General features: G+C 49.9%; 1 protein-coding gene and 1 pseudogene across 8 annotated transcripts in view; one reads left to right on the forward strand and one right to left on the reverse strand.

Annotated features, from left to right (window-relative positions):
• Nucleotides 1-12,718, forward strand: part of RPH3AL (rabphilin 3A like (without C2 domains)) — a 143,618-nt gene that overhangs the window by 64,088 nt on the left and 66,812 nt on the right. The gene's annotated exons all lie outside the window — the stretch shown is intronic.
• Nucleotides 11,597-11,715, reverse strand: LOC112473306 (annotated as a pseudogene).

Genomic DNA, 12,718 nt, shown 5'->3' on the forward strand with positions numbered 1-12,718 from the left:
TGTGGGGTTGGGAGAAAATGCTCTTCCAGACATTCTTGCCACCCCCATGGTACCCAGGAGCACTGGGCTAGTCCGGACGACATTTCCATTTGAAATTGTTCTTATTTTGCAGCAGAGAACTTGGTCCTGGTTTGGGTGGCAAGGCAAGGAACACTTTGGGCTTCTGAGGGTACTTGTTTCTGGATAAAAGTGGGAGAATATGCTAGTTAGGGCCACAGCTGAATGATGGGCATTTGGGTGATTCTCTTCATCCATCCTTGAGAAGATTGTGTCATCTTTCTTTCTCTTCTCTTCTCTTCTCTTCTCTTCTCTTCTCTTCTCTTCTCTTCTCTTCTCTTCTCTTTCTATAGTAGAGGTTCCACTGTTTACAGGCCCTGTTCTAGATGCTGGTGATACCGTGAACAAGATAGATAAAATCATTGCTCTCTTGGAGATTATTTTCTAAAGGGAGGAGAAGAGAGACAGTAAATAAACAAACATAAAATAATATCTAATAGTCTGAAGACTCTGTAGTGAATAAATTAAAACAGAGGGATGTGGTATAGTATGACTGGGAAGGCCTCTCTGAGTTGAGACCCGAACACAAGCAAGAAGCTGCCCCCAGAAGATCTGGGCGGAAAAGTGTTCCAGGCAGAGAGAACAGCAAATACAAGGGCCCTAAGGCAGAAACCAGCTGGGCATATTCAAGGAACTAGTGAAGGCATCTGGGGCAGAGGGAATGAGAGGTGGGCAGAGCTGATCACACAGAGCTTCATAAGTCAAGGTTAGTTGAGATTTGATTCTAACTTTAATGAGACACCAGGAGTGTGATGTGATTTGATTTGTTTGTAAGAGATTAGCCTAGAGCTGGATTGCAGGGGGCATGGAGTGAAAACAGGAGAGAAGTTAGGTAGCGATGGCTATCATTGGGAGATGATGGGGACACGGCAGCACAGGGATGGGACCATATGCTAAGAGAATCAGTCTCGTCAGTGTATTCTAGGCAGATGGGGAAGAATTAGAGAGCATGAGTCAGGGCCCCAGGAAGGAAAGAGGGTCCTAGAATGCAACTGGGCCAGGGCGAGAGGCCACTTGGTGTACTCTGCATGGTGAGTGGGTGGTGGGCCTCCTGGGCTTGCCAGTAAGTGCTGGTCCCATGCAGACGAACTTGTTTGTGGATCCAGCTTGGCCACAGCGCATTGACCTTGTACAAGTTACTTAACCTGTCTGAGCCTGTTTCTTCATCTGTAAGCGGGATAAGAAAGCTTATTGGCTTGGTGTGAGGACTAAATGAGCTAATGCAGGGAAGCCCTTAGCAGAGTGTTATGTCCATTTTGAACACTCAGTAAAGAATACCTGTTGTTTTTGCTATTATTATCAGTCCTCCTCAAGACCCTAGATGTTTAGACTGCCCATATGTTAGGAAAAATGGAACTGACTTCCCATATATCTCAGAAGAGGGTTAGTGACACCTCATGTATTAGTAAACTCAGCCTGCCATTACAAAATATCACAGATTGGGCAGACTCAACAACACACATTTATCTCTCATAGTTCTGGAGACTGGGAGGTACAAGATCCATGTGCTGTCAATTCAGTTTCCGGTGAGGGCCATCTTCATGGCTTGTGGACGCCACCTTCTCTCTGTGTCCTCACATGGTGAAAGGAAAACTCTAGTCTCTCCTACTTACAAGGACACCAGTCCTGTTGGATCAGGCCCCACCCTTATGACCTCATTTAACCTTAATTATCTACTAATGACCTTGTCTCCAAATATAGTCGCGTTGGGGTTAGGGCTTCAACACAGGAATTGTGATGGAATGCAATTCGGCCCATAGCACCCCACATTCTCCTTATTAGAATTCATGTTTTCTTGAACTTAAAATTGGAGTTCCTACAGTTAGTCTCATATTTTTCATAATTTATATAAAGCCTCCGAAAGTCTTTGTAGCTCTGCAGCATAGGATGTCTTGATCCAGCAGGCAAATCAAATTCCTTGATTTCTGTGCAAGTTCCTCATATAAAACTAACAGTCATTTATTCAGCCTATTGTGGGCTAATTCTGGGTCACAGGAATCCAAAAGGAGAAGTGTCCAAAACAGTCATTTCTCTCAGGTCCTGATGGCCAAAGTGGAGAGACATTATTCTCTAAAATGACACCGACCATGGCTGGGACCAGGTTTTCCCAGACTGAGAGCAATCAGGATGGCTGCCTGGAAGAGCAGGTTCCCGAAGGCTTCTAGAGGCTGAGAACAGAGCCAAGGGCATTCCAGGCAGGGAAGGGAGAGCACAGAAGAGGCACATAGATGGAAAGGGGCTGGGCAAGCGTCTGATTGTGAGGAGGAAGGTTCTGAGGGCAGGGAGAAATGTGCTGAAAGAAGAAAGAAGAGATGACATCAGATTTGACTTTAGGAACAGGGGACCTTGGAGGAGGTCAGGAGCAAGACCATGAGGACCTGAAGACATGGCACAGAGCCGATATCTGTGTAGGAGATGGAGCTTGTTTAAGGAAGAGTTCTCTGAAGGCCATGCTGCATTGATCAGAGTGGGCAAGCCCACAGGGCTCCGGGCCCCCTGGAGATGATCACAGATGATCACACAGACACCCTGGGGCCACTCTGCTAGGTGCTGTTCACTTAGGAACTGAGTACTTAGAGAATCTGGAAGGAGGCTCAGATTTAGCCTCAGACTAAAGCAAAGCTTTAGTCCTTGCAGTGGCTCTCTGGTGTCTGGAATGGGAGGACAATGTCATTCATTCACTCATCCAACAAATACTTATACGCCTACTGGCGCAAGCACAGGGGATACAGTGTACAGATGCACAGATCCCTGCCCTCTGGGAGGGAGGTGTTAAATGACTGTGCATAATTAATTACAATTGTGGTTGGGGTTATGGAGGCAGCCCTGGGGTCCTGAGAGAACTCTAACGGGGTACTGGCCTAACAGGGCATCAGGAGTGCTCCACTCTGGGCTCACCAGTATCTGGGGTGCCTCCCTGTTCATTTCAATCTCCACTTTCCACCTCCTCACGCTTTCAATGTCCTGCAGTCCTGGGTCCCCAGAAATGTGTGGGCATGGGCAGGCTACCGAGGAGGGATGCTGGGGAGATCTCTGACATGAGAAGTATCCAGATCCAGGACTGGGGGGCAGGTCCTCAGGTGCTCCTGGCCACATGGAGCCATCCCCTACAAAAACCCTGGCAGCTTTCAGCAGCAAAAGCTAATGAGCGTGCGGGTGGAACCCATGATGTTGGCCCTCCCCTCAGCATCCCCTCCGTAATTGGGCCTGCACGCCCAGGCTGTCTGCCCTCATTCTGGGAGGGCTGTGGTGGAAAGGCAGAGGGGCTGGCTGGTTAATTAGAGAGGCCTGGCACTCCTAATTGCTTAGGATCTGAGTCAGCCACCTTTCAGTTTAATTTAGAGTCGGGCTTCACCAACGATGGGAGGTGGGGCAGGGCTGCAGGAAAACCTGCCTGAGCCCCGGATGGTGTTATTACCATGCAAGCGAAACAATAGGAGTTTTTTTGGTCTCAGCCAAAATGTGTTTTGCAATGTGGGTGCAGAGGAGCCTGCCCATGAAACAGGGGTCTCAGTAATGTGTGCTGCACCCTGTGAAAGAGGACAAGGCAACCCCATAGCCCTGCTCTCCGCTCAGAGCCCTTAGGGGTAATCCAGGTAGGTGGTGGGGGGTGGTCAGGCATCAAGATGGGGAGGCACTGGAGGGAAGGGACCAGGCCCGAACCTGATCCCCACTCCTCACCCCCATCATACCACACACCCACATGTGCACACATGCACACACACACACACCCCAGCTCAGGGTCTCCTGCACCCTCTCTCTGGCCATCCTCGCTCTTGCCAACAGTGAATGCTGAGACCATTGTCTCAACCTCGTGAGTCTATAAAACACTTTCACAAAAGTCATCCTGTTTGGTCCTCAGGACAAAGCTGTAAGGGAAACAGGGAAGGTGAGGCTGTTCCCTAGTCACAGGTAGAGGACAGGAGCCCAGTGGAGGCAGTGTGGCCTGCTCAGGTCACCTAGCTGGGTCGTGGGGAGCTGGGTCCCCCAGGGGCATTTGTTGTGTTGTGCTGCCCTCCCTCCCTTCAGACCAAAGCATTCAGGCCTCATGCTTCCTCTTCCTTGGAGAAGCGGGGACATCTTTCTTAATAACACAGAAGAAACGTCTTACTCAATAGTTAGACATTGAAAATTTTTCTCATAAAATCAGGAATAAGACAAGTTCTTTGTATTTTTATCACCACTTCTATCCAACGTTGTGCTGCAGGCCTAGCCAGTGCAGTCAGGCAAGAAAAATAAATGTATGGCATAAGAATTGGAAAACAATAGCTAAAACTGTCATTATCCATGAATTACATGATTATGTAACTAGAAAAGCTGAAAGAATCTAAATACAAATGGCTAGCATTAGTAGGTGAATTTAGCAAGGTTGTATACAAGTTCAGTATGCATACAAGAAAATCAATATTTCTATACACCTGAGACAAAAATGAGAGAAAATAAAAAAGTCCAGTTTATGACAAAGGAGACACTGGTTGCAGGGGAAAAAGAATGGTCTTTGGATACATGTGAGGTAATTTTGATATTCATATGGAAAAAATATATCTTGACCTTTGTCTCACAATAGGCACAAAAGTCAATTCCAGGTTGAATTCAGATTTAGATATGAAAGGTAAAATAATCAGTATTTTGAAGGATAAAGAAAGGAAGAAAAAAAGAATGAACAAACACAGAAATCACTTTAAGGTAAAGGAGCGGGTGCCTTTATCAACATGGACAATGAGTACCCAGAAGGCCCTGTCCACCTTGTACTCCATCCAGTGCCACCAGTGGCTGGCTGGCAGGCTGCCCTCACCACCGCTAGGGAAAATAGCTTTTCCAGCCACTTTCTCAGGACCTTCAGAAGCAGCCCGATGGTTCTCAGGATGTTCCCACTGCAAAAGCTAAACACCTGGTCTGGCCGAGCCCACCATAAGGGGCCAGGGCCTGTGCAGGTGGAGGAACAGGCAGCCCTTTGGGGAGACTTTTACCTCCTTTGGAGCCAGCTAAGTTCCCTAGGCCAATCCTTGCAAATGAAATTGAGTTTCATGAAGAGCTTGTCTCTCTGCAGAATTTTTCCATTCGTTCATTCTACAACGTTTAATTGGGTACTGACTATATGCCAGGCCCTGGAGGTACTGGGATGAGCAAGGTAGGAGGCGGCCTCACCCTCATTACCGCTACTAGGTAATAATAAGAGACAGTACTTCTCTTACTCTGCCAGATACTCTTCTAAGGGCTTGTCACATGGTAATTCATTCAGTCCTCCTAACAACCCTATGGGGTTGGTACTATTGTCATCCCTCTTTTACAGATGGGGAAACTGAGGCACAGAGTGATTAAGTACCTTGCTCAAGATCGTTCAGCTAGTTAGTTGTGGAGCCAAGATTTGAACCCAGGCAGCCTGGTTCTGAGCATCCTAGCTGTTAACCACTGTGCTACATCAACCCCATAGAGTTTATGACCTTTCTAGGAAGGCAAGATGGACAAGAACAAGTAAATACAATAATTCCAGAAAGAGACAAAAACATAAAAAGCAAGACAAGGGGCAGGGTGAATAGGGCACCACAAGAGCTAGCGGGGAGGAAGTGAGAAGGCAGCTATTTTATTTTGGATACACAGCATAAGCCTCTACGAAGAGGTGAATTTGAGCTTAAACCACGACGAGAAAAAATCAGATCTGGCAGAAAGTGTCCCAGGCAGAGGGAGCAGCAGGGACGAGGTACTGGGTCGGCAAGAAGGCGGCGTAAGCAAGAACAGAAAGAAGGCCAGGGAGGCATGTGAGGGAGAGGACCCCACAAATGACCTTCAGAGCTTTGTGGCCTGGCCCTTGCTGGGTCTATAGAGTGGGGGCTGTCCCACCCTGCTCCTTGGATTAACTTGAGTCCCCCAAAATAGGAGGAGGCAATTTTTTAAATTATTTTTTAATTTGTGGTGAAACATACATAACATAAAATTTACCGTTTTAACTATTTTTAAGTGTACAGTTCAGGGGCTTTAAGTTCATTCGTATTGTTGTGCTACCATCACCGCCATCATCTCTAGAACTTTCTCATCTTGCAAAACTGAATCCCTGTACCCTTTAAACATTGACTCTCCATTCCCACCCACTCCAACCCCTGGCATCCACCATTCTATGTTTTGCTTTAATGAACTTGACTACTCTAGGTACTCATATAAGTGGAATCATACAGTATTTGTCCTTTTGTGACTGACTTATCTCACTTAGCATAATGTCTAAAAGGCTCATCCGTGTTGTAGCACGTGTCAGAATTTCCTTCCTTTTTAAGGCTAATATTCCTTTGTATGTAAGTAACACATTTTGTTGATCTCTTCCTCTTCTGGCATCAGACACTTGGGTTACTTCCATGGTTTAGCTATAGTTTTTCTATAAATATGGGTGTGCAAATATCTCTTCGAATGCTTGCTTTCAATTCTTTGGGGCATATGTCCAGAAGTGGAGTTGCTAGATCATGTGGCAGTTCTGTTTTTAATTTTTGGAGGAGCCGTCATCCTGCTTTCCAAAAATGGGCGGCTGCACCATTTTACATTCCCACCAACAGTGCACGAGGGTTAGGAAGGGGCAGTTTTTCTCAGGGTCTCCCTCCTGAATGAGGTCCGGCGAAACTCATCCGTGTGCCCGGCTCCCTTTCCAAACGCAGCCCTCAGCACCTCTGTCCCTCCAGTGTGGCCGCAAAGCAGCAGCCATTTCATCTGAGCTGTCTCCAAATTGGCCTCGCAGTGTCCTTTCTCCTCAACAACCTAATTCAGATGTAGGAAACGTGTGTTTGTGCCTCGTTACAAAGATGGATTTTTTTCATTCAGCTACTGATGTTTCCTAAATTCCCGGAAAAAGTCACTTACTTCGCCCGCCCTGAGGGCCCGCTCTGCCTGCTCGTTCATCGCCCAGGCAGCTTGACGAGACTCGACTTGGCTGCTGTTGCCGAACAGAGACACCATGCAGTATCTTGGAACATCTGCCTGCCCAGGAGTCTGACAATCTGAACAACTCCATTAAGACACACTTCTTTCTGGCTGTTCTAGTGCCTGCGATGCGGATTTTCTTCCCCCAGAGTACCTTCTTTCTTGCCACTTTGTACAGTTCAGGGACCATTCTGTTCACCCTGTTGAGCACTGACCTTCATTTCAAGGTCAAAGGCAGCTCAGGAGCTGCCAAGAGCCAGAATGGGATCAGGGAACCTTGTGACCACTGGAGGCAAGGCCCAGAGCTTCCTGGGGAGAGATCAGCCTTATGTCACTGGATCGGTCCCTGCAGCCTTTTAGAGACCCTGCCCACTTAGCTCACCTTCACGCAAACGCTGCCTCCAGGAGATCACCACTGGTGACAGACACTACAGCACAACGTGAGAAGTACCATAGGAACAAGAGGCATGGAGTGAAGGGCAGCAGGGCTGGCACCCAGAGAGGTGCGGGAGGCTGCGGAGTGGAGCTCATGTTTGAGCGGAGCCTGAAAGGATACAGACCAGGTGCTGGCGGAAGGCAAGAGGAGGCGCAGCTCTGTAGAGGCAGGTGAAGAAGTACAGGGACCGATGGGTATTTGGCACAGCTAATGGTTTGAGGATATGGGAGAGTGAGCAGGCGTGGAGGGAGGCAGGCTGAGGGGGAGGGGAGAGAATGAAATGAGGATCTCCGATGGCTTTGCCTGGTGTGCCACACTTGTGCTTAGAGCCTGCTGTGCAGGGCTGGGTTGGGCAGGAGCAGGCGTGGGAGGGGCTGGTGGGCACGTCGGTGCAGGTAGGGCTGAGGTTCCTGGGGGAAGCCTTGTGTGGTCTGCGTAGTCTAGGCTGGGTCCCAGGCTGATAGTCCAAAGAGGGTCCCTGGTGTGAGATCAGCAGCCCGGAGGTGGACATCATGGAGGTGACCGAAGCGATGGGAGAGAGCAGGGGTCCAGACTCCTACCAGGTGGGGCATGGTGGGGAGGTGAGGTTGGGGGCAACCATCTTCTCCCCTTGAACCTGACTAAATGACCTGTCTGGAGACATTTCTGTGACATTTTGTTCCCTCAGGGATGTCATGCTATTGAAGTATCAGAGCCTCTCTGTACAATAAGTGAGCCAGGACCAGTTACTGGACACCTGTTGTGTACAGTCAGGTCACCCATGTATAAGGGAGTCACAATGAGAAGGAGCTTTCCTTGTGAATGCTGGGGAAGCTGCTCTCTGGGGCATTGGGGACAGAGAGGTTGGTGAGAGCTGGGCCTCCACAGAGAGGAGGTTCTCAAACCCCCCACCCCGCCCCAACTTGGGCCTTCAGCTGTGAGGCAGGCACCAGCCTGTACTCCAGATCGGCCCTGCCAGGGCCATCTTCAGCATGACCACCGAGTGCTCAGGGCTTCTGTGCTCCATCTTGACTCAACCCCAACATGGGCTTTACCCCAAGTCCCAGCTCTGGCGGTGCCTGGACCCCCAGTTTTCCTTCTGTTTCCAGAAGTGACATCTCCCATCCCCTCCAGGGGTGATGTGACTATTGAAATGAGAGAAGTATACGATAAGCTCTTAGAAACTGTGCCTAGCACATAGTAACAATAATTATAAAACCCAACAATACAGAGTGTATAAAATATTATCATACCCTCACCCTGCCCCTGACCTTAGCAGCCTGGGTATTTGTCCATCTCTATACACATGAGATGTTCACAGGTGTATATACATACATATTTTTTGAATGGGACCATGATATACTTCTTGCCCTATAATTTCCTTTTGTCATTTAATAACATATTAAAGACATCCTTTCAAGTCTGTGCATGGAAATCTAATGTCATCTTTAGTCGCTATATGATATAAGGAGAAGCCCTGCTTTTTTCCGGGCTGCTCACACGCCCTGCGGGGAGCAGGACTGGGGTGTGAGTGCTGGGCCAGGCTCACCCTCTCTCACTCCAGACACCCCTCATCCTGCTCCCTGCTAGATCTGGCCTCTTCTGTCTATCCGAATCTCTCCCAGGTCCACAGGAATCTGCAGTTTGGCTTCTGCTGCCTTCCTCTGCTCAGCACTCTCCCTGCCCCTCATAGCCACCCATGTCTGAGATCTAGTTGAGGATGTGGGTCAAGTTCATTTCTCAGAAGGCTTTTTGGCCCCTGTATAAATCAGAGGAGGGACATAGCTGGTGGAGTGCTATGGAGGGGGCAATGTTGCCTTGGTCCCTCGGTGAAATACACCCACATCTCAGCTGTGCCTGCCATGCCTGCAACTGCAGTGAGTGCACTGGGCGTCAGGAGACATGGCCTCAGTGGCAGCTGAACTGCCCATGCTGCCTTGGATAAAAACCCCTGCCCCCACCTGGGGCTCTAAGTCCTCTCCTGTAAAAGGGAATTGTTGAAGGAGAGGGTGTCTCACGCCCTTCCAGCAATTTCCTCGTGTGAAGCTCAGGCTCGGTCCAGCCCTGGCAGCACTTCCACCTCAGACCAGCTCCTCAGGGGCCTGCAGGGGCCCCCACAGACACAGAATGGCAGCAGCCACAGCTGTGAGCTCAAACTCATTTCTCTGTGCCTCCAGACACAGCATAGTTTATTGTTTTGAAGCTGTGGCTGGTTCGCTTCCCAAATCTCTTTGGCTCAGGCTGTGCTTGAGCGTGTCCTCTCATCAGGGGGAAGCCATTGTGGGGGTTGGCATGTGCTTCTAAGACCCCCCACCCCGCCTCTGATGTTTCTGTGATGCCATGTGCCCTGCATGTTCTCCCAGAGGTACGTAGGTGAAAGGCAGCAATTACACCCATTTTCCAGATGGACAAACTGAAGCTCAGGGAGGTGACTTGCCCCTGGTGGCTTGGCTGGGACCTTGAAATTACTTACAGCTCAGTTTAGAACTTTTCCCACATACCCTTTGGGGAGTAAAGAGAGCTAAAGACATGTTGGAGAGCCCAAAGGAAGGTGATATCTGGTGCCAGCTTGCCAGTTGAGTGCCAAGGCCATTGTCTAAGTTCCCTCCAACACTGGGGAAGGGATTAAAGCCCTCCAGCCGACCATCCACAGTAGGGTGTGGCACCTGGGCCCCCCTGAGGCAGGCCCTCCACAGAGCGGGCCTGGGGCCTTGCCCTGGTTTGTCACACCTCTGGGGGTCTGCAGGGGGTTTATGGTTGTTGAGTCGTATACCTGGGTCGCCGTGAGGCCAGCCTCTGGTGAGTGGACAAAACTGTATGCTTGGTTTAGGGTTGAGGACACCAGTTGGGCTTCTTCTCTGAGACATCTGTGTGGCATCCCCTCAGGCCTTTTGCCACTGGAGCTCTGTGGCTCTTCTCTCTGGGTCCGGTCAGGGTAGATTTGAGAGATTTCCGCAGGCAGCAGGAAGCAGCGCTGGCAAATCTGTTTAGCAGCTGTTACCAAGAACGGTAATTTTGTGCAGCCTCTTGTCCTCTGTTGTGGTAAATAACAGATAATGACATTTCCAGTCCGTAGTGTGGCCGGGCGCAGCACACATGGGCCTCACTTCACTGGCTGTGCCCTGCAAGCTGCCACACTTCGGAAGGCCTGCAATTCTTCATTGCTGATCTCAAATTGCCCATTTTTCCTGCTGCAACCTTTCCCGCATGGCTGTTTGCTGTTCACTGACCTTAACAGAAGCCGGTCCTGTTCCCCCTCAGGAGGGCATCAGGGCACCTGTCCTGCTGATGCAGGGGGCGGGGAGAAGAGGGAACCAGCTTCTCTCCCAAACCCCCCTTCCGTCCAGGCCTCCAAACCAAGAAAGAATCAGTCCTTTCCAGACATCCCTCTGCCCAGGAATCATATCTGCCATTCTGAGTTTCCAGGCACAGACAGGGGTGTAGTTTGAGCCCTCTAGGGAGTGAGGCCTAAGTACTGGGGTGCCACTTCAGGGCCTCCCCCAACAGGCTCCCAGCTACCTGTGGTGGAGTCTCATTCGCTTTCCAGCTCATTCTCTGTTCCTCTGCTGTTCACTTGCTGAAGTACAACTCCGATCAGTGTGCCCTGCCCTCCCCCTGAAGTCTTCAGTGACTCCCTACTGCCTGCATAATGAAGTCTAACCACCTCCACATGGTGTCCAGGGCCCTCAGTCCATTCCCTAGGCACAGGCTGCTGACTTTAGCAGCATAAATGAAACACCAGGCTGGGAGTTCTGAGGCCTGAGGGTCAGGCCTGACTGCACCTGGCCCAGACCTGTCACTGTTCTCCTTGGAGTTCTGTTCCTGCACATCACCAGGGTCCCTAATTGATCATTAGTGCTGCTGCTACTGGAATGTTAAGAAGCCCAAGGGTGTTTGTCTAGTCAGCTATATATTTCAAATAAAAAAATCAGTTTCAGCAACAGATATTTACTGGCTTTGAGGATATTTACTGTGTCCCTGGTATTGGAGGGGGCGTAGAGAAGGGAGAGGATATTTTCATGTAAACTGAACTTTTCAGAGTTACGATGAACCTGGAGAGTCCAAAAAAACAGTGCTGACCTCTGGAATAGATGAGGCTGCTGAAGGACTGAAATGTCCCTTTGCTGTGTCGATCTGAGGGCTGAGCTGAGGTATGTGTGGGGAGTCTCCTGCCTTGGGCCAGGAGGTTTATGCTAACGTGGCTTTTTTTTTTTTTTTTTACACCTATAGCACCTGGTATTCCTAGGTGGTCTCCCATCCAAGTACTAACCAGGCCCCATCCTGCTTAGCTTCTGAGATCAGACAAGATCGGGCCTGTTCAGGGTGGCATGGCCGTAGACTAACATGGCTTCTGGTGGACCCTGGACTATCCTTCTCCAGTCTCCCCAAGACTTTGCTATTCCTCATTCCATTTTCTTTGGCCCAGCAGCTCAAGTTTGTTGGACAGCTGGCTGGCTGGCTATGTCCAGCTTTAGTCCGTGGTTGTATTCTGGGTCCCCTCCCGCCTCCCCCAGGTCCTGGCCCCTGTGGTGGCCCCTTTCCCTTATACTCTCCCCCTCCACCAGCTCCATCCCTGAGAACCCAAATACTCGAGTCTCCTTCAGCCTAAACACACATCTATGGAGCACCTATAGTATGCCAAGCGCCACACCAGGTCCAGAGCTACCTCAGAGTCAGGCGAAGCTTCGGGCCTCTGGAAGCGCTGGTTCCGGTGGCGATGAAACAACAGACAGCAGCACACGAGTCAGTGTCTAAAGCTCATGGATCTACAAGGCCTCCCCTTGAGTTCCCAAGCTGCAGCCAGTACCATATGCTGGCCCTTTCTCTTCTACGTCCGCCGCCTGGCCTTCTTCCCAAGCTTCGGTCCCAGTGACAGCTGCTGCTGGCTCTTCCAAGGGCATCCACTCACACCACCAACAGCAGTGTGGCCAAAGCATTTCACTTGCTCCTTGTCCCCACTCTGTCCATCCCGTTGAGCAGCTGGCAGCCTCAGAATAACCCAGAGTCCTTCCTTTTCATCACCTCCCCTACCCAGCTAGGAGCTGGAATTCTCTAGGCATCTGGGAATGTTGTGGGAAAAGAGCCTCTGCTGAGAATCTGTAGTTCAACTTGACCAGGAGAGAGTGCTGAATCCAGATTCTCAGCAAAGGTACTTTATCTCTCCCCACCACAGGCCCCCAGATGTTTTCAGAACATTGTGTTTGTCGCTCAGCCCCTCCCTCCATTCTGAACCAACCATAGGCCAGGCACCTGCTAAACTTGGCGATTTAAATACGAATAACAATGTCCTTTTTCTAGAACATCTCAGTCACTGGAGAGACCACTTCAGTATGATGCAATCAG

This window comes from Pteropus alecto, unplaced genomic scaffold, assembly GCF_000325575.1.
Source record: "Pteropus alecto unplaced genomic scaffold, ASM32557v1 scaffold98, whole genome shotgun sequence".
NCBI classification, from domain to species: domain Eukaryota; kingdom Metazoa; phylum Chordata; class Mammalia; order Chiroptera; family Pteropodidae; genus Pteropus; species Pteropus alecto.